This window comes from Camelus bactrianus, chromosome 15 (assembly GCF_048773025.1).
Source record: "Camelus bactrianus isolate YW-2024 breed Bactrian camel chromosome 15, ASM4877302v1, whole genome shotgun sequence".
NCBI classification, from domain to species: domain Eukaryota; kingdom Metazoa; phylum Chordata; class Mammalia; order Artiodactyla; family Camelidae; genus Camelus; species Camelus bactrianus.
The window spans coordinates 19,541,990-19,565,166 of NC_133553.1; the positions used below are offsets into that span (position 1 = coordinate 19,541,990).

General features: G+C 49.9%; 1 protein-coding gene across 4 annotated transcripts in view; it reads left to right on the forward strand.

Moving 5' to 3' along the window:
• Positions 1–14,748: 14,748 nt before the first annotated feature.
• Positions 14,749–23,177, forward strand: part of HPCAL1 (hippocalcin like 1) — a 96,444-nt gene continuing 88,015 nt past the window's right edge. For 2 of the 4 annotated variants that reach the window (XM_074341655.1, XM_074341656.1), the window contains exon 1: positions 14,749–15,115. The gene's annotated coding sequence lies outside the window, so the exon portion shown is untranslated. The remainder of the gene's footprint in view (positions 15,116–23,177) is intronic. The other 2 variants (XM_074341657.1, XM_074341654.1) reach the window with 2 other exon arrangements.

The window sequence follows — 23,177 nt, forward strand, 5'->3', positions numbered from 1 at the left end:
TCAGGCCCGACCTCCTCCTGTGGGGACCATGAGCCAAGGGGAGGTGTCTGGAGCAGGAGGGGCTGCCTCGAGAGGTGACAACAGGAACAATTCTGAGAGGGAAGGGAGGGCAGCACCTGCAGACAGCGGACAGGACGTTTGGGGAGGTGGGGGCCACTTTATTTAATTCTTGAATCAGCTTTGGGAGGAATAGGCTGAGTTCCTATTCCTGCTTCTCAGAGATAAGGAAACCCAGGCTCAGAGAGGTTGTGCGACATGCCCAAGGCCACACAGCTGTGAATGGATTATTGGAAGCCCAAGTCCGAAAGTCTGACCCCTGGTCTGAAGGGAATGGCATCTCAGAAAGGCAGGCCCCAGGCCCTGGCAGGCGCCAAGCTCCTGCTGGCTGGCTGCTTGGGGAAGTGGTGGCTCTCAGCAGGAAGCCGGCTTCCAGTGCTGAGTCACTCTGGCCCCTGGCTGGTGTGGGCAGGAGGAAGGTGGTTGCCCAGGCTGTGATGACCACTCAGCCCTTTGCTCCCTAGGGCTCTCAGCGGCCCCACATGTCCTGTCCAGCTGCAGAAGAGGCAATCCACTGACCCTGCAGGGCCTGGCGGGGCCCCGACCATCCCTCATCCGTGGTGTGTTGACTGGGCTGGGGCTGCCCAGGGCGAGGTGGAGCCCCCCTCAGTGTGCTGTCAGATGGGGAGGTGCCGGCAGGCAACAAACCCATCCTCTTGGAGCCCGGTCCTTGTGCTGTGCGGAAGGAATACAGGCCCTGGTGGGGCAGGACCAAGGATCTGGGGGAGCCGGTGCTGGCTGCCAGAGGGTGCTTAGGGAGGTGACATTTGAAATTTGAGATGAGTTCTGAGGGGTGAAGGTGCTTGATAAGCGGAGACAGGTGAGAAGGGCCCTCCCAGCAGGGGCACGTGTGGGGCAGGCAGGCCCGCAGGAGACAGAAGGAATTGCAGGGTGGCGGGTGCAGCCTGGCCTGCAGGGGAGGCCGGGGCGAGGGGAGGCCGGGGCGAGGGGAGGCCCACTTCTGCTGTCAGAGCTGCCAGCTTGCAGCAGGCCCTGATTTCTCAGCAGACTCCACTGTGATCAGGTTCTCGGCGGGCTCTTGGGCAGGGAAGGCTGGCCGGGCTGGTAGAAGTGTCCTGCCTTAGGAGCAGCTGGTGGTGAGGACGCCTGAAAGGCCTCAGTGTCTTATGTCTTCATGTCAGAAGATGGAGGTCTTGGGTGTAAATCCTGTGGGATGGTTCCTACCCCAGACATTCCTACCCAAATGTACAGCTCTGATGGGGGGACCCTTCCAGAGAGCAGGCCTTTTGTGGGAGAGAGGGGGCGCTGGCCTCACCTGACTCCCCGCAGGCAGGGCCTGGCCCTCACTTGCCTCTGCCCTCAGCGTGAGCAGCCAGGCCTGGGGCTGCAGAGGGCTAGTGGGCACCGTGTCCTGCTCCCTCTGAACTGATGCCTTCTCTGGCAAACCAGGACAGCCGGGGCCTCCCAGGAAGACGGTCAAGGTGGGAACAGCATCTACCTAAGCCCACGCCCCTCCAGCCCACCCACACACTTGCAGTCTCAACCCTGAAAAGAGAAACCACAAAGCCAAGTGCTTTACTACCTGCAAAGCGCTTTGAGGCTCCCTTTCTTACTGGTGCCCTGTCCACCCTCGACCTGAAGACAGTGATGGGGGGAGCTTCTGCCCCAGTGGCTTCCAGGCAAAGCAAAGGAGGGAGGGGCAGCCCAGTGTGGGTGGGACCAAAAGAGGGTGGGTTGAGGTCCCCAAACCAAGGTTCTGGAGCTGCCAGAAGCTCACAGTGTGGTCCAGGTGTGACCTTGCCTCCCTCTACCTGCAACTGACGCATAGCCGGGATATTTCAGACCCTGACCCTCTGGAGCCTCCTGGAAGCCTCTAGACCACAGTGCCTGAGAGGTTCAGGATAGCTTGGGGGTTCTGTAGACAGTGGGTCTGAACTCAGGGATGGTGGGCATAGAAGGGAGCATCTTCACCCCAAGTCAGGACAGGATGCTGCCTGTTCAGCCCAGGTGGGCTCTGAGGATAAACCCAGGCCTGCCAAGAATCTCAGACCCCAGACATCTTTCCCTGGGAGATAAAATGCACTGACGTTTCTTCTCTGTCTTACTCGCCAAGAAGGGGAAGGGCTCAGGCAGGGGGACTGGGTCTTGGGGCTCGGTTCTTCTAGTGTAGAAGGAAGACACAGAGAATAGTCATGGACCCCCAGATCATTAACCCAGCCAGTGTTTGTGACAGCCTGCCTCTGTTTCTGCCTGAAAACAAGTCCCTGCTGTCAGGGAGCTCACATTTTGTGGTGAAGACAGGCACATAGTCAGTTTTTAACGGTGGGAGCAGACACTGGAGGAGCACGGAGTGGCTCAGAGGGCAACTTCAGCAGCCCGAGGTCAGGGCGAGGAGGGTGAGGCACTCACTGCCTCCACTAAAGGAACCAAAACGCCATCATCAAGACAAATTTTATTTTAATGCAGTGTTTTGAAAACTCAAAATTAATGTAAAAAAAAATCCACTATGAACACCACATCAAAAACTTAAATGGAGACTGGCTCTTTGTGCAATGGAACAAGGGTTTCCAATCTGCCCAAGTTCTCGGTCACATGGCTTGATTGCCCTGAATGGGTTTGATGGGCACAGAGGGGTGACCATGACCTGTGAACAGAGTAAGTGACTCAGGGCCGCCATGAAGTCATGGCTTTTGATTGTAGAGCTTCTGCTCACCTTTCCTCTTGGTTCAGGTATGGGAGGTATTTTGGTAAGCGGACAGAGGAACGCACACTTTTCTTTCAGCCTAAGTCTCAAGTGTGGCTTGGGGAGTCCGAAGGGCTCTTAAGGCTAAAGGGCTTCCCACTGGAGGAGAGCATGGAGTGTCCCAGGCAATTCAAAAGCCTGGAAGCAGGAGTGCTGTTCAGTGGACTCGCCAAGGGGATACAGGAAAATGAAATCCTTTTTGTGTGTGTGTGTATGTAGTTACAGCTCTACTGAGATACTGTTCACATACTGTGCAATTCACCCATTTCAAGTGCACAATTATGGTCTTATGTTTACTCACAGAGTTATGCAACTATCACCATGACCAATTTTATTTTATTTTCTTCTTTTTATTGAAGTATAGTCAGTTTACAACGTTTTGTCAATTTCTGGTGTACAGAATATTTGTTTCAGTCATATATATATATTTTCCTTTTTACATTCTTTTTCATTATAGGTTACTACAAAACATTGAATATAGTTGCCTGTGCTTTACAGTGTAAACTTGATGTTTATCTATTTTATATATAGTAGTTTTATATATATATATAGCAATGAACCTTAGACTAGGCAACTTTTTTTGCTCAAGGGCAAATCTTGAACTTCCATTTCATCTCTTCCCCCCCCACCCCGCCTTTCCCCTCCCAGTACCCATGAGTTTGTTTTCTATGACCATGACCAATTTTAGAATGTCTTTATCACCCCAAAAAGAAACTCGTTAGCAGACAACCCCCTCCTGGCCCCCAGATTCACTCCAATCACTGCCTAGGAAATCATGAGTCTACGAAGAAAATAAAATGATTTTTACATTGGATGTTAGACCTTAGCAGATCCTACACCTGTCTCAATAGTGTAGATATGGATATGTGCTAACGTTTTGATCCAGCACCTTCACTGGGAAAGCCCTAAGACCACCTTAGTCAGTGTTCCAGCTTGAGGCTGTCCCTTTAAAGTATACAAAGTGTAGTTTATTTCAATTACTTTTTCATGGAAATATTTCTAAGATATTGTGAGATTTGCCCCAAAAGTTATTCTCCTCCTGTTCCTTAACAGGATCCCAAATTTATTTGGAACTGCAAAGATCTCATTTAAGGACTACACATTTTCGAGCTTCCTTATTGGAAGGTGTAGCTATATAAATAAGTTCTGGCTAATCAGATGTGAGCAGAAGTGTTGTGCGGCACATACTTTCTCTTTAGAAAGGAGGGATATGGCTCTTTTCCTTTTTTCATCCTTTTGCCTAGAAAAAGTATATAAGTGCTGGAGCTTTTGCAGCCTTTCTGGACCATGAGGCAATTTTGAGACTAAAGATGATACAAGAAGGAGAAATATATGAAAAGAAGACTGAATCTCTGTCGCCTGGGACAATTTTAATCCCAGACTTCCTGTCTCTGGGCTACTTAAAAAAAAAGTTTTAAAATCAACTTTGAGTTATAATTTATATTAAAAGCACCCATTTTAAGTGTATAGTTCAATGAGGTTTGGCAAATGTATATATCCAAGCAACCACCATCCCAATAAAGATACAAAACATTCCTGTCACCAGCCAAAGTTTCCTTGTACCTTTTTGTAGTCAATCTCCGCACTCCCCCTCCCCACCATATACTTGCCCTATTTACATTCCATCCTATAGATTAGTTTTGCCCTGGGCTACTTTTATATGAGAAAGAACTAAACATCTATTTTGCTGAAGCCAATATGTTGGGGGCCTTTATTATTTGTAGCTGTTTCTAATGCAGAACTAAATATAGACATATTACACATACTCAAATAGAGGCTCCTAAACACACTGTAATATGTTTTTGATAACTTGAGACTGTTGTTAGATGTCCTGTGTCTTTGATTGTTCCCCGGGAAACAGATTTGGAGATGAGATTTCCAGGCAGGAGCTTTATTAGGGAGTGTCCTTGGGGACACACCTCTGCAGTACGTAAGAGACACAGAATGAGGCAGCTACAACAGAGCCTCAGCCATCCTCACAGGGAGCTTTGAGGCTGGGTAGACCTTCCAAGATGTCCTGGGTTGGGTCACCAACTTAGCAGTTACTGAATGTGGGCTGTCCCTGGGGAGCAATGAACCTTAGACCAGGGAACTCTTTTCGGTCAAGGGCAATTCCCAGGGAGGGATCAGGCCATTAGTAGCCAATACTCCCAGCAGCTGAAGTGTGCGTGTCTTGGGTCTGATGGCGAACCTGGGAGGCTCATCAGAGCAGCCATGACTCCACGAGCTCTGGGTGGTGTCCTCAGGGCTACTCATCGGTATGGGAATAGTTTGTATCTGCCCGGCAAGACCTCGTGTTCCTCATGGGGCAGATGCCTGGCTCTGTGGGCCCTGAAGCTCTCAAAACAGCAGAGGCCGGCTCTTGGGGGCGGGGCCGTGATTGTCAAAGAAGCCGCGCCCCTCCAAAGCTGTCTGCTCAGTTTCTGCTGAACCTTCTGGGTGCTCCTCCTGGATTCTTTCTGGACAGCATCCCCCTCCCCACCCACCCTGCATACCTGAGAGGCTGAGAGGTGTCAGACACCTTCTCCTCTGTCTCTCAAGCTGCTCTTCCCAGGGGCTGTCTTGGCACACCTTGGCTTGGGCAGCGCCTCCCCTTTTCCTGGCCCTTCCTTAATTTTGAGCTTTATGGTGACTTCACTGACCCTGATTGAAAGACACGAAATTTCACATCCTTCTGAGCCACTCACATTCCTCCGCTGTGAGAACGGTCCACTATTTCTAATATTCTGCCTTATTTTACCAACTAAGGCTGCATCTTCTACAGAATTCAGTACCTAGGCTTTCTAACAACTGTCTCCTCTGGGCCAAGAGATTTGGCTTGAAGGCTGCATTCCAAAAGGCTGAGGTTCCTGGCACTTTGACTTTTAGATTAGCTGGGCATTACCATAAATCAGAATGGAGACAACAATAGATTAAAACGAGGGTCAAGGGATACTCTTCGGGTTACTTTTTAATGAGAACCATTTTAAAATACAAGTAAGTACAGAGAACATCAGATACATATGCATCCACAGCACGGTGGCTATCAGGACATGGTGGCTTCACAGTTTTAGAAATAATGCATGTCAGGTCTAGGTGAAGCCCCCTTCCATCACTCCAGTCTTTTCCCCACCTGCCCTGTCCCAGAGCAATCCTTAACACGAATTAGTGGCTGTTCTCTTTCAGCCCATTTTGATACTTTTGCTATATTTGTACATATTTATGCAAATGTACATTGTATTGTATGTTTTAAATAAACCTCAACAGTGTCATACCATACAGTTTCCATTCCTTGCCTTTTTAAAAAAATCATTGCTATTTTGGAGATCTAGCCATGTTAATTCAGATCTATCTAACATCAACAAAAGAAAGGACAAAAATCACATGATCATATCAATAGATGCAGAAAAAGCACTTGATAAAATTCAACACCCATTTAGGAAAAAAACCTCTTATCAAAATGGGTATAGAGGGAACATATCTCAACATAGTAAAAGCTATTTATGACAAAGCCACAGACAGCATAATACTCAAAAGTGAAAAACTGAAATCCTTCCCACTGAAGTCTGGAACAAGAGGAAGATGCCCACTCTCACCACTTCTATTCAATATAGTTTTGGAAGTACTAGCCACAACAATCAGGCAAGAAAAAGAAATAAAAGGGATCCAAATTGGAAGAGAAAAGGTAAAATTGTCACTATATGCAGATGACATGATACTATACATAGAAAACCCTAAAAACTCCACACAAAACTAGAGTTGCTAAAAGAATTCAGCAAGGTAGCAAGATACAAGATTAATATACAGAAATCAGTTGCATTTCTTTACACTAACAATGAAATATCAGAAAAAGAGAGTAAAGAAACAATCCCTTTAAAAATCACATCCAAAACAATAAAATAGTTAGAAATAAATCTGACCAAGGAGGTGAAAGACTTATACACAGAGAACTACAAAAGGCTGATTAAGGAAATTAAAGCTGACTTAAAGAAACGGAAAGATATCCCATGCTCTTGGATTGGAATATATCCAGTTAACTTGATTTTTTAAAAAAAGTTTTTATTGAAGAGTACTTGACTTACCGTGTTAGTTTCAGGTGTACAGCAAAGTGATTCAGTTATACATATACATACACACATATATTCTTTTTTAGATTCTTTTCCATTATATGTTATTACAAGAAATTGAATATGGTTCCCTGTGCTATCCAGTAGGTTAGTTACTTATTTTAACTGCTGTTTATAGGAGTCCATTGTATGAATAGAACTTGATTTATTTACTCCTTTCTTGAATGCTGTACATTGAGGCTGCTTTCAATTTTCACTCCTATGCTGCAGTGATGTCTTGCACGTGGCTTTTTGGCTTCTGCACGGAGGTTTTCTTGGGGTAATAACCGGGGTGAGGGTGCAATTGTTGGGCTAAAGGATATTCACCTCCTCATCTGTACTAGATATCGCCAAATTGTCCTCCAAAGTGATTATTTCAATTTACTCCCCCCTTCCCTCTGTATATGTGGGTCCCCCTTATCTACCCACATCCTCTTCATTACTTGTGCTGGTGAGGAGGAAAAACTCCCTTGTGGTTGTTTTATTTTGTCTCATCTGCCGATGAGGTGAACATCTTTCATGTTCATTGGCCACCTGGATTCTTTCTTCTGTGAAACTCCTTTTTCACGCTATAAAAGGATTTTGCCCTCTCAAGTTTCTTTTAAGGTCTTGTTCTTGCAATATTAAAAAAAAAAAGTGTAGTCCCACAAATCAGGAGAGGCTGGGGAGAAAAAAATCTTACATAGGAGTCTAATCCAGGGCCCAGCTCCCAATCTGGTGTTATTACCTATACGACTTGGGGGCAGATAGCTTCCTCTCTGGTTTTTAAAGGTTCATTGATTTATTTTTCAAGTGTACAATCAGTGGCTGTCAGTATGTTCACAAGGCTGCACAACCATCATCTCTATCTAATTCTGAAAAGAAACGCCCTCCCCACTAGCAGTCTCTCTCCTTCTATTTTCCTCAATTCCCAGACTCTGTCAACCACCAATCTACTGTCAGCCTCTATGGATTCGCTTATTCTGTACATTTCATATAGCTTCTTTCACTCGGTGAGATGTTTTCAAGGTTCAATATGCTGTCACATGTAGAAGCACTTCATCTCTTTTTAGGGCTGAATAATGTTCCATTGTATGGACAGACCAGATTTTGTTTCTCTGTTCCTCAGCAGATGGACTTTGGAGTTGTTTCTACTTTGTAGCTGTTAAGCATGGTGCTACTGTCAACATTCCTGCACAAGTTTTGAGGGAGACACCTATTGTCAATTCTCTCAGGCATATACCTGGGAGTAGAATTTCCAGGTCATATGGTAACTCTATTTTTAACTTTTTGAAGAACTGCCAAATCTTCTCCATAGCCATCACAGTAGTTTTATATTCCTCCCTGCAGTGGACAGATCCACATTCCCAGCAATACTGTTATTGTCCATCTTTTTTATTATAGCAATGCTAGTGGGTGTGGAGTAATCCTACTGAGGTTTTTGATTTGTAATCCCCTGATGACTAATACTGCTGATCATCTTTTCTTGGTGTGTGCTTATTGGCCATGTGTATATTTTCTTTGGAGAAATGTCTACTCAAGACCTTTTCCATTTTTAAATTGGGTTGCCTTTTTATCGTTGAGTTCTAAGAGTTCTTTATGTATCCTAAATAGAAGTTCCTTATCAGATATTTCATTCACAAATAGTTTGTTCCATGTGTGAGTTGTCTTTTCATGTTCTTGACAGTGTCCTTTGAAGTACAAACGTTTTTAGTTTTGATGCAGTCTGACTTGTCGACTTTTTCTTTGGTTGCTTGTGTTTTGATGTCATATCTAAGAAACCATTGCCTGATCCATAGTCAAAAAGATTTATGCTTATGATTCCTTCTGAGAGTTTTATAGTTTTAGCTCTTACATTTAGGCCTTTGATCCATTTTGAGTTAACTTTTTGTAAATGGTGTGAGGTAGGGGCCCAACTTCATTCTTTTATAAGTGACTGTCCAGTTGTTCCAGCACCACTTGTCAAAAAGACACATCTTTCTCCCATTGAATTTTCACAGCACCCTTGTCCAAAACCATAAATGTGAGGGTTTATTTCTGGACTTCTGATTTTATTCCATTAGTCTATGTATCTATCCTTATGCCAGTACCACACTGTCTTGATTACTGCAGCTTAGAGGTAATGACATAGTTCCCAGATGTAAATTAGAAAGCACATTTCCTGGTTGCCTCAGAGGAGTGTCTAGGCCAGTGGTTTTCAAAGTGTGGTCTCCAGTTAGAGATGCAAATTCTGGGGGAAAGGAGTAGCTCAGAGGTAGAGCACATGCTTAGCATGCTCATGGGCCTGAGTTCAATCCCCAATACCTCCATTAAACAGACAAAAAACTCAAAACAAGAGAAGGAAATGCAAATTCTCAGGTAACACCCCTTTGTGAATCAGAATCTCTGTGGGGTGGGACCTGGCAGTCTATGTTTCTACAAACTCTTTTCGGGATTCTGATGTGCATTAACGTTTGGCATCCACTGGTCTATATCTGCACCATCCACATGATAACCACCAGCCACACACTGCACTTGAATTGCAGCCAGTCCAAACTGAGATGTACTGTTAAGTATAGAACACACACTGAATTTCAAAGACTTAGTGTAAAAAAAAGAACGCAAAATATGTCATTCATAATTTTTAGATTGATTACAGGTTGAAGTAATATTTTCTATAGATTGCATTAAAGAAAATGTATCATTAAGATTAATTTCATCTGTGCCTCTTTACTTTTAAAAATGTGCCTACATATGTGGGTTGTGCTTTCTTTTTGTTGGAATTTGGACAGTGTTGGGGGGAAGAAGAAATGAGAGACGCGCAGGGCTGCGGGGGTGTCATTCCACCCTAGGTTAGTTGTCGAACTGTTTCAGGCAGACACTCGCAGATCGTCCTGTTCAGGGCATGTACCAATTTCTCAGGCACCAGGAACTCTATTTCCCAGTAAAGAATCCATTGGGAGCAGAGCTGGAAAAACAAGCAGCCTTTTCTGGTTCAAAATGGTTTGAAACAGAGGTCCAAGCCGTTGTTTGTTTGGCTTTGGGTTTTGTGCTTTCTAGGGAGTGCTATGCAGCCAAACAGACTCTGGGCTGCTCCCGCATCCTTCACTGACATGGAAAAGGTGTTAGGCCGGGTGGGCAGAGCCCTGGGCTGGGGCTTCGGCCTTACCAGTGGCTGCTGCCCTGGTGCCCCCTCCAGCACGGGGTAACCCCGTTATCCGTGGGCCATCTAGTGCATGGATACAGCCCTCTTCCATTCCGCTCTGCAAACCAATGACGAGCGTCTGCCCTGGGGGCCCTGGTGCAAATCTCCCACCTCTCTTTGTGGAGCAACGGCTTCAAGATCAACACTCCAAAGTCCCCAGCCTGCATGGCAACAGGGAACAAAGCCATTTCCTATTTTCTGGGGCATTTGACCCCCTCTCCCTGCAACCACTTGAGGGCAGAGCACCTGTGAGGAAAGGAGCTCAGAGAGGGCAGGCGTCTTGATCAGGTGGCACAGCTAAAATATGTCAGAGCCAGGACTGGAACCCAGGTCTCCTGGCAGACTCACCGGGGTGGGTTTCTTTCTGTGTTGGTACTGAGTCAGCCAGCCTCCCATGATGTGGAGGAGGCCGATGAAGGTGACATACTGACCTTTTACTGAGTCTCTCCCATACTATGGGCCCTGTACATACATGGCCTCTTTTAGTCCAAGGGAGATATTAATATCCACACTTTACAGATTAGGGAATTAGAACCCTGGATTAGGGGTCTGGTAGTGTTGCTGAAGAGAATGTTCTAGGCTTGCTAAAGGAGAGAGAAGGAAGAGGGAGGAGTGAAGGAGGGAAAACTTAGTTTTTTTTTTTGAGAACACCCAGTGTTGCTCATTTAAGCATCTCCACCACCCCATGAAGCAGGTTAAGAGGTTCAGTGAGTTTCAGGGACCTCTCCACGGTCCTGATGCAAGTGACTGCAGGAGCTGGAAGTTGCCTCCAGGTCTGCCTGACCTGGAATCCTGTCCAATTTCCTCTGCACCTCAGAGCGGGAAGCTTTGGTGATGATGGGCGAGGCGCCGGGCTCCTGAGCCCTCACCGGCAGCCAGGCTCCCTGCCACACCCTCACCCTGCTCCCTGGAAGCCAGGCTTGGAGAGGGGTCAGGGAGCAGGGGCCAGAGGGCAATGCACTGCTCAGGGAACAATTCAGTCCATAGCAGGGCGGTTTCTCTAGGAGGAGGGACACTCTAGTTTGTCTTGATCCCCTGGAGCTTGTAAGGATGCAGGGGAAAGGGGAATCCATCAGAATGTGCCCTGAGTCACATTCTCTGGGTGACAGCCTCTGCTTCAGGGGCCGTCACGAACACTTTGGACCTCAGGGATAAGCAAGATGGCCTAGTAATTCACTGTCCCCACCCCTGATCATCTACTGACCAGGGGCAGGAGCCAGTGATTCTTATTGCTGGTGCTGTCAGCGAGTTTTCCGCTTGTTTCCTCGGCCTTGAGCTTCTGGGGTCAGGAGGAGGGCGGGCAGCCTGAGGATCCATCTCTGGTCTAAGGGAGCATCGCCCATTCTATTCCTGGCAGCCACACTGTAATTGCAAATAAAACAGTGAAAGAACCAAAGAGGACGTGGAGACAACTGGCCTCCACTTCCTCAAACATTCAAGAGCAGAAGTTTGTGAGGCAGAACCTCATTTCTCTGAAGGACCTCCCTAGTAGGGTACCCACTCAAGTTCATCACAATACTACAAATCATTGTTTGTTTGTTTGTTTGTCTTTTTAAGCAGTATTTTTTCCAGTGCCTGTGTGGACCCAGCATAGTGACATTAAGTCTGGCTTTAAACCTGGCTGTCACTGATTCTATTGTGCAAACTTGGACATTGCATTTCTTTAAGCAGAGGTGTCCTCATCTGTAAAATGTGGAAATAAGCTCAATAATGTTAGCGATAACATATGTAAAAGTGTTTCAAAAACATCCGTAAAACTAAGTCAGATATTATCAAGAATAATCAGTTATTCCTGCCTTTAAGTGTTTACAGCCATCATATGGAAGACAAACTGTATGGCACCTGTGAGGTGTTGAATTGTTCCCCCATAAAAACTTTGAAGTCCTAGCCCCTGACACCTGTGAAGATGATGTTATTTAGAAATAAGGTCTTAGTGGCTGATAAAGTGAGGTCATTAGGGTGAACTCTAATCCAATGTGACTGGTATCCTTATAAAAAGGGAAAATTTGGACACAGAGACAGATACACACAGAGGGAAGATGAGGTGAAGATACAGGGAGAAGACAGCCACCTAAAAGCCAAGAAACCCCCAAGGCTGCAGAAGTTGTGGGAGCAGCCTGAATCAGATTCTCCCCCTTAGCCCTCAGAAAGAACCAGCTCTGCTGACACCTTGATCTTGGACACTCAGCGTCCAGAACTCTGAGACAATAAATGTCTATCTTTTAAGCACCCCAGTTTGTGGCATTTTGTTATGGCAGCCCCAGGACACTAATGTCACACCTTACCCTAGATTTGCTTTCTTATGTTACATGTTTGAGTTTATTAAATCCGCAAGTATTTGTTGAGTGACTCGTATGTGCTCTCCTCCCACTAAGCTGCATAAGGGGTACTGAGGGAGCAGCAGACACAGAAAGGAAGGTTCCAGGTTGTATCTCACCTCAGGGAGAACACGTCTTCCTTAGAAGTTCAGAGAGGGAAGAAGTCTACCTGAGCTGAGGGATGGAGGGCCAGCGGGAGCTAAACTGAGCCTGGAGGGACAGGAAGGTTCCAGATTGGTGGGCAGACAGGGGAAGCGATGCTGGGTGAGAGAAGAGCCCAGGCAAAGGCAGGAGGTCCACAGGAGAGGTGGGGCCCGGGGACCCGCCCCCTTGGCTTTTGTGCTTTCCCAGGCTTTCCAGTCCTCCACTCTGCCTCTCCCCAGTGTCTACCATGCTGTCCCCTCCTCCTTATCTTTCCAGGCTTAGCAAGATTGTCACCTGCTCTGTGAGCCTCTTCTGAGCCGGTTTTCCATGTGAGCACGGCTGGTCATAGCTCAGCCCTTGATGACAGCGACTCTTGTGCTTTTGTGGGCGTCTGTGGCCCTGTGACGGAGCTTCGGAGAAATATTCTGATTTTGTAGCAGAGACTTTGCCATGAGCTTACCAAAGTGACTGTTTTCTCCTGAGCACACAGGAAGACGAATTCCCAGACCCCTTGCATTCAGGTGGGACCCTGGGGCTAATGCTGGTCAGTGAATGTGGCGGATGTGATGTGTGCCTAACGCTGCCCTGGCTCCTAGGATCCCTGAGACTCCCAGCTGGCGCTCCCTTCCTCTCTCCTTTCTGGCTGGTAGTGGGGGTGGGGTGGGCAGTGGAAGCTTCAGAGGCCCTGAAAGGAGGGTGGTGGAATCTCTAGATGGAAGAGGCTGGGGTTCCTGAATGCCTGTACGGAGTCCTCCCTATACCCTCCGACCTGCATTGAACTGCACCTGAGTGCGGAGTGGGATCGTTAAGTGTGACCACAGCAGACCATAATCTGCCCTGACTAACCCAGGCTGATAGGCCTGGGCTGGGCTTCTGACTGAGGGCACCTCACCTGTACCACAACCCTCTACGTGGAAATGCTACCAGATGCCTGTGCGATGACCTTGGCTACTGTCTCTGCTGCGAAGGAAAGATGGAACCCCTGGATACCAGAGCTGGTCCATATGACATCACACCAACCCAGTCCTGTCTTGCTCACAGTCATTGGAACATTTAACACTTGATGCAGGGCTGCCGAGGAGACTAACTCCTTCTGGGTTTAGTTTTGTCACTTGCCTGAGGGAGGGGTCTGGGCTCAGACCACCTTGCCTGCCAGCCAATTCCCCCCAAAGCCGCCCTCCTCCATTCTCTCTGCAGCATCCTGTGTAGTGGGAGTTCACTCACTGCTTTTGTGGAGGAGGATTTGACGGAGGATTTGAGTTTTCCCCTGGAGACGCTAGAAAGACAGTTTGTCGCAGCCTAACACTAACGCCCAGCTCCACATTTATGGCTGTTTCTGTGGTTACCTTTCTTCGGGGATGTTTGGGGTGGGTGGTGATGGTAGTGGTGGGGGTGTGTACATATTTGCTCTTCTAGGACCCAGATTTTCTGGGGCTGCTGGCAGGGGCCCTGGGAAGCACAGACCGATTCTTGTCTGCTAGCTGCCCATGCAAGTGCCATCACAGGGGGATTGAAAGAAGTCGGCAGGATACACTGGCCCGCCTCCCGCTGAGACCCAGGACACGGTTCCCAGGGACTGAGATGTCAACAAAGTCCCTTCCTCAGCAGAGACTAAACTCCCACGGCACGTTATGGAGGGAAGGGCCCAAAGAAGCCCGTTCCTCCTCCCATCCATTATACAGGTGGGGAAACTGAAGGCCAAGGGAGGCTGAGGGATTTGTCAAAATGGCCTAGAGTTAGCAAGAGCCACCAGAGGTGGAATCCAGGCCGCCCTCCTTTCGGCCCGGGCTCCTCTCCGGAACGAGGTGCAGGAAGGCTGGTGAGATCTGCTCATGGGACGGGCCGTGCAGACATCAGAGGGGCTTAGCAGGCGGCCTGGGGCGACTCCGGCCTCTTCCTCTTCTGGGCCACCCGGGCCGCACTTCCTGCGGAGGACTCGGGAGGCGGGGAAGAGGGTGCGGGGCCGGCCCTTCCCGGGCACCGCCTCCAGGCCTCTCCCACACCCTCAGACCAGAGGCCAAAGGTTAGAAGAGGCGGAACCGGTGCTTGGCACCGCCCCTTCCCCGAAATCCCCTCGGGGCAGGGACCGGGTCAAGGCCTCCGCTGGGCGGAGAGGCGCGAGAGAGGAGCAAGGAGCCAGGGTGGAAACTGCCGATGCCGGGCGCAGTGAGAGCCAGAAAGGGGCGTGGTTAGGGATGGGGGCGTGGCCGGAGCGGGGGTCTGCAGGCGGAGCTAAATTTGGGGGCGTGGTCGACGCGGGGGCGGGTCCACAGGAAATGTAAGCGCCCGCCCCTTTGGTGCACCCCGCCTCCAGCCCCCGCCTCAGGGCCCCGCCTTCACGTCCCTTCCTTCCCCCGGCTGGCAGGCGGGCCGCGGCGACTGCAGGCGGCGGACTGGCGGACCAGCGGACAGGCGGGCGCCTCCACCTCGCTCCCTCCCTCACTGACGGCTTCCTTTTGTCTTTCTGGGAGGCGATGAGCACAGGGCCGGCGCGGCGGCTGCGGGCGCACGGAGGCCCGCGCTCCTAGCCACCCTTCCCGGACTCGACGCGCTAGTCCCTGGCAGCGGCCCGCGCTCGCCCCAGCGCCGGCGGCGCGGAACTTGGGCTCGGGGAGCCGGCGGATCACGTCCTGCTCCGGAGCAGGTAGGGAAGGGGCAGGCTACTGGGCTTGTGCACCGGCGTGCGCTGCAATCGGGCTCTCTGCGTGTGTATGTGCGTGTGTGTTGAGGGGGATACTGTGTTTCCCTGCGCGATGGAGTTGTGAGTGACCGAGTACGTGGTATGTCTCTGGAATGGCGTGTCCTCGTGGGGATCCGTGTGTGCAGTTGAATGTACACATTTTGGGTTGCGTTTGTGGAATTGTGTGTCGAGGCGCAGTTGCTGGTGGGGACTGGTAAGGGGAGGGTGTCGTGTGTGAACGGCTCTGCGTGGGGTGCGGGTGGCAGGGTGGGCGTGGGCGGTCCAGCCCTGAGCGCGGAGCCCCAGGTCCCAGCCGGCCGGCGCAGTGCGGAGCTCCAGAGCCTGGGAGGACAGCTAGGATCCGAGGGGGCTAGCTCGGGTTTCAGGGGCAGCTCGGGATAGCCCCTCCGGGAGACAGGTCAGTGCGGCCCAAGTGAGTCTCCTGTGCGCTCTGGCCAGGGGAGGGGGCCCGCGCGGCAGCCATCTGCTCCCTCTTCCCCAGGCCGAGGGGCAACGGACAGAGCCCTGCTGCGGAGTTAGGAGCCTTGGCATCACCGTGACCGCACTGCGACCTGGACCCGACACGCCACCTTCCCGGGCCGCGGTTTTCCTATCAGATGGGGACAGTTCCTCCCTTGGGGTCTGTCGTGACGGTTAAAAATGAGAACCACTAAAGATAGCTCTGGGCCCAGTGCCTGGCACATAGTAGGTGTTATGTTAATTGGATTAGCGTCTTTGTTTTTTAAAATGTTTTTTTCCTTTATCGTGAGCAGAACTCTTGCGCCACACCACACCCTCGCCCTTCGCGCGTGTTTTGTGTTTCTCTCACCGCCCTAACTTAACCGCGAAGCACCGAGATTCAAGAAAGTTTAGGCTGCCGAGTGCGTCTCCTCCGCGGCACCTCCCGGGCGCCGCCGCCACGAATGTGTAGGAGCGCGCAGCGCTGGCCGCCGGCCCTGCTCCAGCCCTGAAGGCTCTCGCGCCCGAGCCGGGGTCCCTCTCCTGGCCGAAGGCAGAGGCTGCGGGAGGCGGGAGCCCTTTTGTTCAACAAGTGCCTAGTCCCCGGGGTGTGCAGCTCTGCTGAGAGCCACGGTGTGAAAGTGACACTCCCCACAGAGACAAACCTCGGGCTCCCAGGGCACCCCGCCGGACCTGGTCACGCTGAAGGCTGCCCCCTTTTCTCACGGCCACCACCGATTACCCTCTAGGAGCATGTTTGCTAGGATAGCACGTCCTGCCTTGGGCCTTGAGATTTAACACCCTCCCCTCCGACCCCCGCCTCCCCACAGTCATCCTCCACCCCCTTGATCAGCCTTACATCAGGAGACTAGTCCCACGCCTTAATTTTTAAAATATTTAGTTTCAAACCTACTACTCATTGAACTGCAGTGAATGTGCACACAGCTCTAACCACGATTCACTCTCAGGCAGAGCCCTGCCAGCTGCACCATAGCGCTTGGCCCCAGCAGGGCCAGCTGGCCAGGGCTGCCCTGTTGCCGTCTGCCACAGCTAGTGATTCCTTCCCTCCCTCTCTGATTTCTTCCTCTCGGGACTCTTCCCATTTCCGGGGCTGGGGTGTGGGGGCCGGGGCGGTGTGGGGGCCGGGGCGGGGTTGGGGGGTGAGGGGGACCTTCACCAAGGGAGCAGCTGACCTCATGGTACATGAGGTTCTCAAAATGAAGCTCTGGCATGGAATGGACAGGGATGTTAGGAACATTGAGGGGCTGCGTTTGGGTCTGGGGTGCCTTTCCAAGTATGAGGTATTCCAGGTGGGTATTCTCAAGGAAGCTGGAATCCTGTGCAGGCTTTGATGACACAGGAGCAGAGAAACCTCCGGTTTGGATCCTTTGGTTTGTCTTCAGCCAGGACCAAAGCCCTAAGATCTCAACAGTGATGGCAGGGGAACCGAATAAGCTAATTTGTCATCCTGATTTGGTGTTAGGGGCACATTTAGAATGCAACCTGCTTTTCCTGTTTCATAAAATGATTTTATATCCCAGAGGAATAAAGGGCTTTTGATCTGAATCCTATTCTCTTCCCCGTAATCAGATTCAATAATGATATTAAAAAAAATCAGTCTGGCTTTCTCTGCTGAGAAGACAGACCAAAAGCTGTTTTATCCCCCTAGTTAAAACCAGCCCTTTGTCTCAAGGAAACCAATGTTTCGGCCCTAGATCGATTTATGTTTCACTTTTGAAAGCGCCTGTAATTACCAAACTCTTGAGGTTTTATTGGATAATATGCCAGAGGGAAGGGCCAGGGGCTCTGCCTCCCGCTTGCCATGGGACGTGATGCCACATTCCAGCGTTGCCTGCTCCCTTTGGGTTCCGATTTTGTAACATGGAAAATAGACGTCAACGTTCTACAGTAACTTGGGAAACTTGGCTTTGGGAATCAGATGCCAAGAATAAGAATAAGTCAAAACCCCAGGAGAACAGAGATTTGCCCCAACTGTAGCCACTAACCCATTCATTTCCAGCGAGCCCTTCGAGAAAGAGAGACCCTAAGAGAAATAAAAAGCTTGGACAAATTCCTCTAGAATTTATCCTCATGTCCCTTTCTGGCCACAGGGCTGTGCAGAATTAGGGATACAAGCGACAGATGAGCGAGGAGTGGGCTCTCCTTGGCACACACTCCCCAGTCTGGGCCTCGTACTCACCAAGCCCCATTTCTACCTAGAGCTGCTGTGGAGTGTCATCTGGGGAAGAGGTAGTGCCATCATCTGGGGCTCACACCTCCTTCCATCAGGGATCCGCATGCACAGTTCCAAGGGTCACCATTCACATAAAATACCAAGGTGGGTGTTTGTGCATCGAGGTAGTCTGTCTCCTGTAACTCAACAGGACTTCCCCCCAAACTTAATTCTAAGACCATGCGTTGCCACTTGTAAGTGGTGATGTGCCAAGGTCTGATCATCCAGGATAGTAATAAGGAGCCCCAGAATTTTTTGGCATCAAAAAGTAAGCTCTTTGGCAGCTGAAATTTTCTCTAGGTTGGGGATCGGGTTTGTGTGAGAACTTAACACTCCAGCAAGCCCTAAACCATGCTTGTTTGCTTGAGATAATGCTTCCAACGTATGAGTTGCCAGCCCAGGCTTGATGGGGGATTATGTGTTTTTGCTAGTTTGTCAGCCCTGATGTCATTGTGCTTGGGGTAGAGGGCACTTGTAGACTCTAATTATGCTCTGCTCTGATATTTACCGTTCTCCCACATTCTCGCTGGGTTTCTTCCACGTGTTCATGCCCACACGCAAGGCTGTGCATCCCTGCTTCTCACTCTTGTCCTCTTCCCTTTGAGTTGAATTTCTAATTAAGGGATGACGGAGAGTAATTGTATATGGAGATAGCAGAGTGGGCTTAGGGGCTCTTGGTGCCACTTGCCCCACAGAAAAGGACGTTTCAAATCACTTTCTACCAAAAAAAAAAAAAATCCGCTGGAATATAGTGGTGTGGGTTTAATGTAACTTCAGGTAATCAATACAGTTTGTCAGGTGGAACACTTCTTAGGCACTGAGCAAGGTGCACGTCTAGAGAATTAAAAAAAAATCTCCTGAAAAGCACAGTAAATCCTTTAAGAGAGCCCTATCTTGGTCATGTCGTTTCAAGTAAAACTGAATGTTAGAGGCAGGTCTGCATATCTTTGTGTTTATGAGGTGTGATTAACTAAAGACACTTTCTGAGAGACCTCAGGCTCCTTCCCCTGCCTGCATCAGGGCAGCAAAGATGCTTTCTTTTACCGTTTCTTTTTTTTTTTTTTAATAAGCCCAGTGCATCCCCTGCGTTTGCTAATCCAGCGGCTGTGTTTTCCGGGTGTTTTGTTTCTTTTTAGAATTTGATATACAGCCCAGATTGGCAGGAAGCCAGGAGACTGGGGTGGGGGTTCTGGCATCAGCCCCACCTGCCTCATTAGATGAGAAGTCTTCTTGGAGGACCTAGTGATGGATCTCTGACCCTTGGCTAAGAAACATTCAGGATTGTTCAATTCTTATTCCTTGGATAAAGCAGCCATGATCCTGAAGACAGGAAAAAAGCTTTTGAAGGTGTGTAATTCCCCTCTCAGAAGTCCTCACCGATTGCCAGAATACCCTGTTGCCCTAGCCGAAGTCTTCCCTTGCTCTGTGTCCCCTTCAGCAAGGGAGACCTACCCTTGGTCAGGCACCTGCTCTCATGTCTATGTGACGGCAGTGGCTCTCCCACAGCTCAGACCCAGTGCAGTTCGTTGTGTGGGCTCCACATCACTACACATCAAAGCAGAGCCCAGAGAGCCCCCTCCGCCTCACAGGGTTTCTGGCCCTTCCCCCTTCTTTCTCCATCAGTCCTCTGTGGCCCTGGTATTCCTCCTTATCTCCACGCCACCTCTTCCCGACGCCCAGCAAAGCCCCATCCCTTAGCCTAGAGCTTGGCTTCCAGTTCCTTCTCTGCTGTCATCCTGTTGTCAGGTCAGTGTTTAAAACAGATTTCATCATCTCCTTTTCCACCCCCGCCACCCGCTGGTTCATTCTCTTCCTCAGTAAGTTCTTCTGGAACACCTGCTGTGGCCTTGCTCCAAGCTGGGCCCTTAATGCTGGACACAGGCTTCATCCCCGCCCCCTCGAGCTTGGTCTTGGGCTGGTGGTGGGGAACCATCAAACAAGTTGACACTTGCCCAGGAGGGCAGCTCTCACCCTGGGCTAGAGCCCCCTGGGCTAGAGCTGGCCTCCAGGAGAAGCATGTCTAAGCTTCTAAGCCGGCCTGGGAGGGGGTGCGGGCCTCTGGAGGGAGGCGGGGGCGTGGAGCGGCTGGAGGGTGAGACCAGGCGGGTGGACACAGTGTCTGTCTGCTCTCCCACCCAGACTTAATTCACTAAACTACTCAATCTGTAAAAAAACTTTTTTTAATTAACAGCTTTATTGGGGTATAATTTACATATCATAAAGTGTACCCATTTAAAGTGTACTACTGTTCGATACTTTTCAGTAAGCTTACAGAGTTGCGCAGCCGTCACCGCAGTCCCGCTTTAGAGCGGTTTATCCCCTTGCTGGGAAGCTCCCGTAACTGTCACTCCCTGTTGCCCCTTGGGCTGAGGAAGTAGCCAGTGCTAGCGCGTGTGTGCGTGTGTGCGTGTGTGCGTGTGTGCGGCGAGCTCTGACACAGCCCACAGGCCTTACTGGCCTCTCGCAGCACCTGGGATACACCCGGAGCACACTGGCTGCACTAACTAAAGTTGCCTCCCTTGTGTTTCTCCGGTGAGCTCCTGAGTATCCAGTCAAATGCTGGAATTTCAAGTACAGGTTATGTAATTGTGTTGTGAGGCCTCGCTCCGAATCTTATTTCAGCGGGAACACTTCAGGCACATGGGATCAAAGCCATCTTTTTAAATGAAAATGTCGCAGATGCCCAGAGCCAAATAAGTAGCCGAAAGCCATGGACAGAAAGTAGAGGCACCAAGAAGTAAACCACGTGGCTTTCTCTTCCACCACTATTTGACTGTAAGGATGTGCCCCTCTGTGACTTTTCCTGCCGTTGGCCCCCAAGCAGGCCCCCCTTTTTGGGGCATGAGTGGTTCACGACACAGCTTCATTTGCCCCTGTACCTGGCTCACAGCTGACCAGGTAGGAGCAACAGTTTAAGCGTGTGACCTGCAGAGAGGCAAATAGATGAAGGCCCTGAGGGAGGGAGGGGGTGAGCGCACTTCTAGGCCTCGTGTGTTTCCGAAGCCTCTTGCATCATTTTTGTTCTCTGAGGAAAGAACAGAGGAGGAGAACTCATTTTACAAGCATGCCACCTGAGACTTGGAAATTGTATACCTAGTGTGTACTGGTTGCTCTGGGCCAGGTGTGCAGACCACTAGATCATGAATAGGCTCTCTCCCATGGATGCAGAGAACTTTCTCGGTGGACAGTGAGAGCATCTTGTATCTTTCTGAAGGTTCATGGTTGTTAGAACCTGTTTTGCAGAATTTCCCAGAGGAAAGACCAAGGCTGGGGCCAGGCAGCCTGGGGTTCCGGGAGGTCTCTGCTCTGTTGTTTATTGGCTGAGTGATGCTTGCTGAGCCTGAGTTTGCGCATGCGCACAAAGGGGTTGCAGGCCCCCTCAGTCTCATGAAACCTGGATGTGGAGGACCCGGTTAAGTCTGGCTGGTCACATGTGGGCGGAAATGGAGGCGGCTGCAGTGTTTCTTCCACCACTGAGCATTTCTTTTCAGATTTACGTTGTTGCGCATATTTCAACCCAGACTGTACTAGCACGGCACGTAACATGAGAGCCTGTGAACGTGTGTGTGCCAAGGGTCCTGGAAGGGACCCGGTGAGGGTCATGACTTGGAGTTTGGGGAGCTGCCATGTCGGATGCCCCAGCTTCCGCTTCCGCAGAGCATCTCTCAGGCTCCCTGACGCAGCCACAGTGACCCTGAACTTGGGGGAGGTCTGCACAAAGAGATCTGCAGGTTATTCCTCGGACACAGGGGGGCCCAGACCTCTCAGTCCCCTCCCACCTCGGGCGCTTGGAAAGCATTTATTGAATTTGGATGCGTGCGTGCCCGTGGGCTGAGGGGGACTCGTGGGAACGTTGGCAGAATGATGGTTCTGAGCAGCCGTATGTGTGCATCACAGCGCCGTTTTCCCTCCAGCAGTAGAATGCTCAGGTCTCTGCTTCCTTCCTGTGCAGTTGACAGACGTTTCCAGAAAACAGAATTGACGAGAGCTCCCCACCCTTCCCTGTCACTCCCGTCCTTTCTCTTTGCTGTGCTGTAATCCACTTTTAGAGGGACAAGAGAATCTCTCAAAATCAATCACTTGGGTTTAAAGACAGTCATTACCATGTCATGCAATTTTCTGTATTTCCATGTGGGTGTCCAGAAAAGCCGAGGGACTGGGCTGTCTCCCCCTCGCTCAGCTCTCGCTGGATCGTGGGGCGGCGGTGGCAGGAGTGAGGCTTTATTAAAAATCCTTCAGTCATGTGGTGCCAATACCATGCCTGGTGACTCAGCCTGGGCAGTCGGGCTCACTTCCAGGGGTGGGAGATGGGGCACACTCAGTGGCTGCTCTGATTTGTTTGGGTGTCTTGCTTCTTCCTGGTAAATAAAGGTAGAAACAGGCTTCAGACAGATGCTAAGGTACGGCTTTCCTTTATGCCGGAACTTTGGCATTTCTTATTCTCTGGGGATTGCTTTTTCTTCTTTCTTTCTAAAGACGGTATAAAGAATTGCTGCTTTTATTAGCCTGTGTTCTTGGTGATATGCTCTTAGCTGACTGAAAAACAATATGGCCTGGCTGATTGTTCTCAGAGCTAGCTATAAAGTCAATGCTTATGCGCTGGCGTATTATTTTTGCCATTGTTGGTGGGAGTGGGGTGGGAGAGGGGACGTATAGCACAGGTAAAGAATTCCAGGTTCTCTGGGCCAGGGGCCCTCAAGCTGTGTAAAGATTTCCCTGTTTCTCTGACTCCTTCCCTCTATGTGTTGTCCGGGACTAGTTGCTGGCTTCCCAGTACAACCACATCATCCTCATCTTCATCCTCATTCTCACCATTATCATCATCATCACTATCGTCATCACCACCACCATCGTTATCCTCACCAACACCCATCACTGTTACCATTATTGTCAGCATCATCAGCATCACTGCCGTCACTATAGCCGTCATCATGATCATCATCATTGTCATTCAGTCTCAGCACTGCTTCCCAAGCTTTGGGCCACTGCATCACATAACCCGTTTCTGTTGAATTAGCTGTTCTTTTCGGGGGATGCCCTCGACTGTTGGGGGCACTGAGGAGGAGTTACAACAGGATGGTGGTAGGCATAGAGAACCCAAATGCGGGTGGGTGATGGAATGTTACTCTGAAGGTAGCCTCATGACAATAACTAATCTGAAAGATTCTTGGAAACATCCCACCTGTGATGGTTAATTTCATGGGTCAGCCTGACAATTTTATGCCGAGGTAGCTGTTAAAACATCATGTATGGGTGTGTCTATGAGGGTGTCTCTGGTAGAAATGCGCATTTTATTGGCCTCAGTAGACCGAGTAAAGAAGATCACCCTCACCA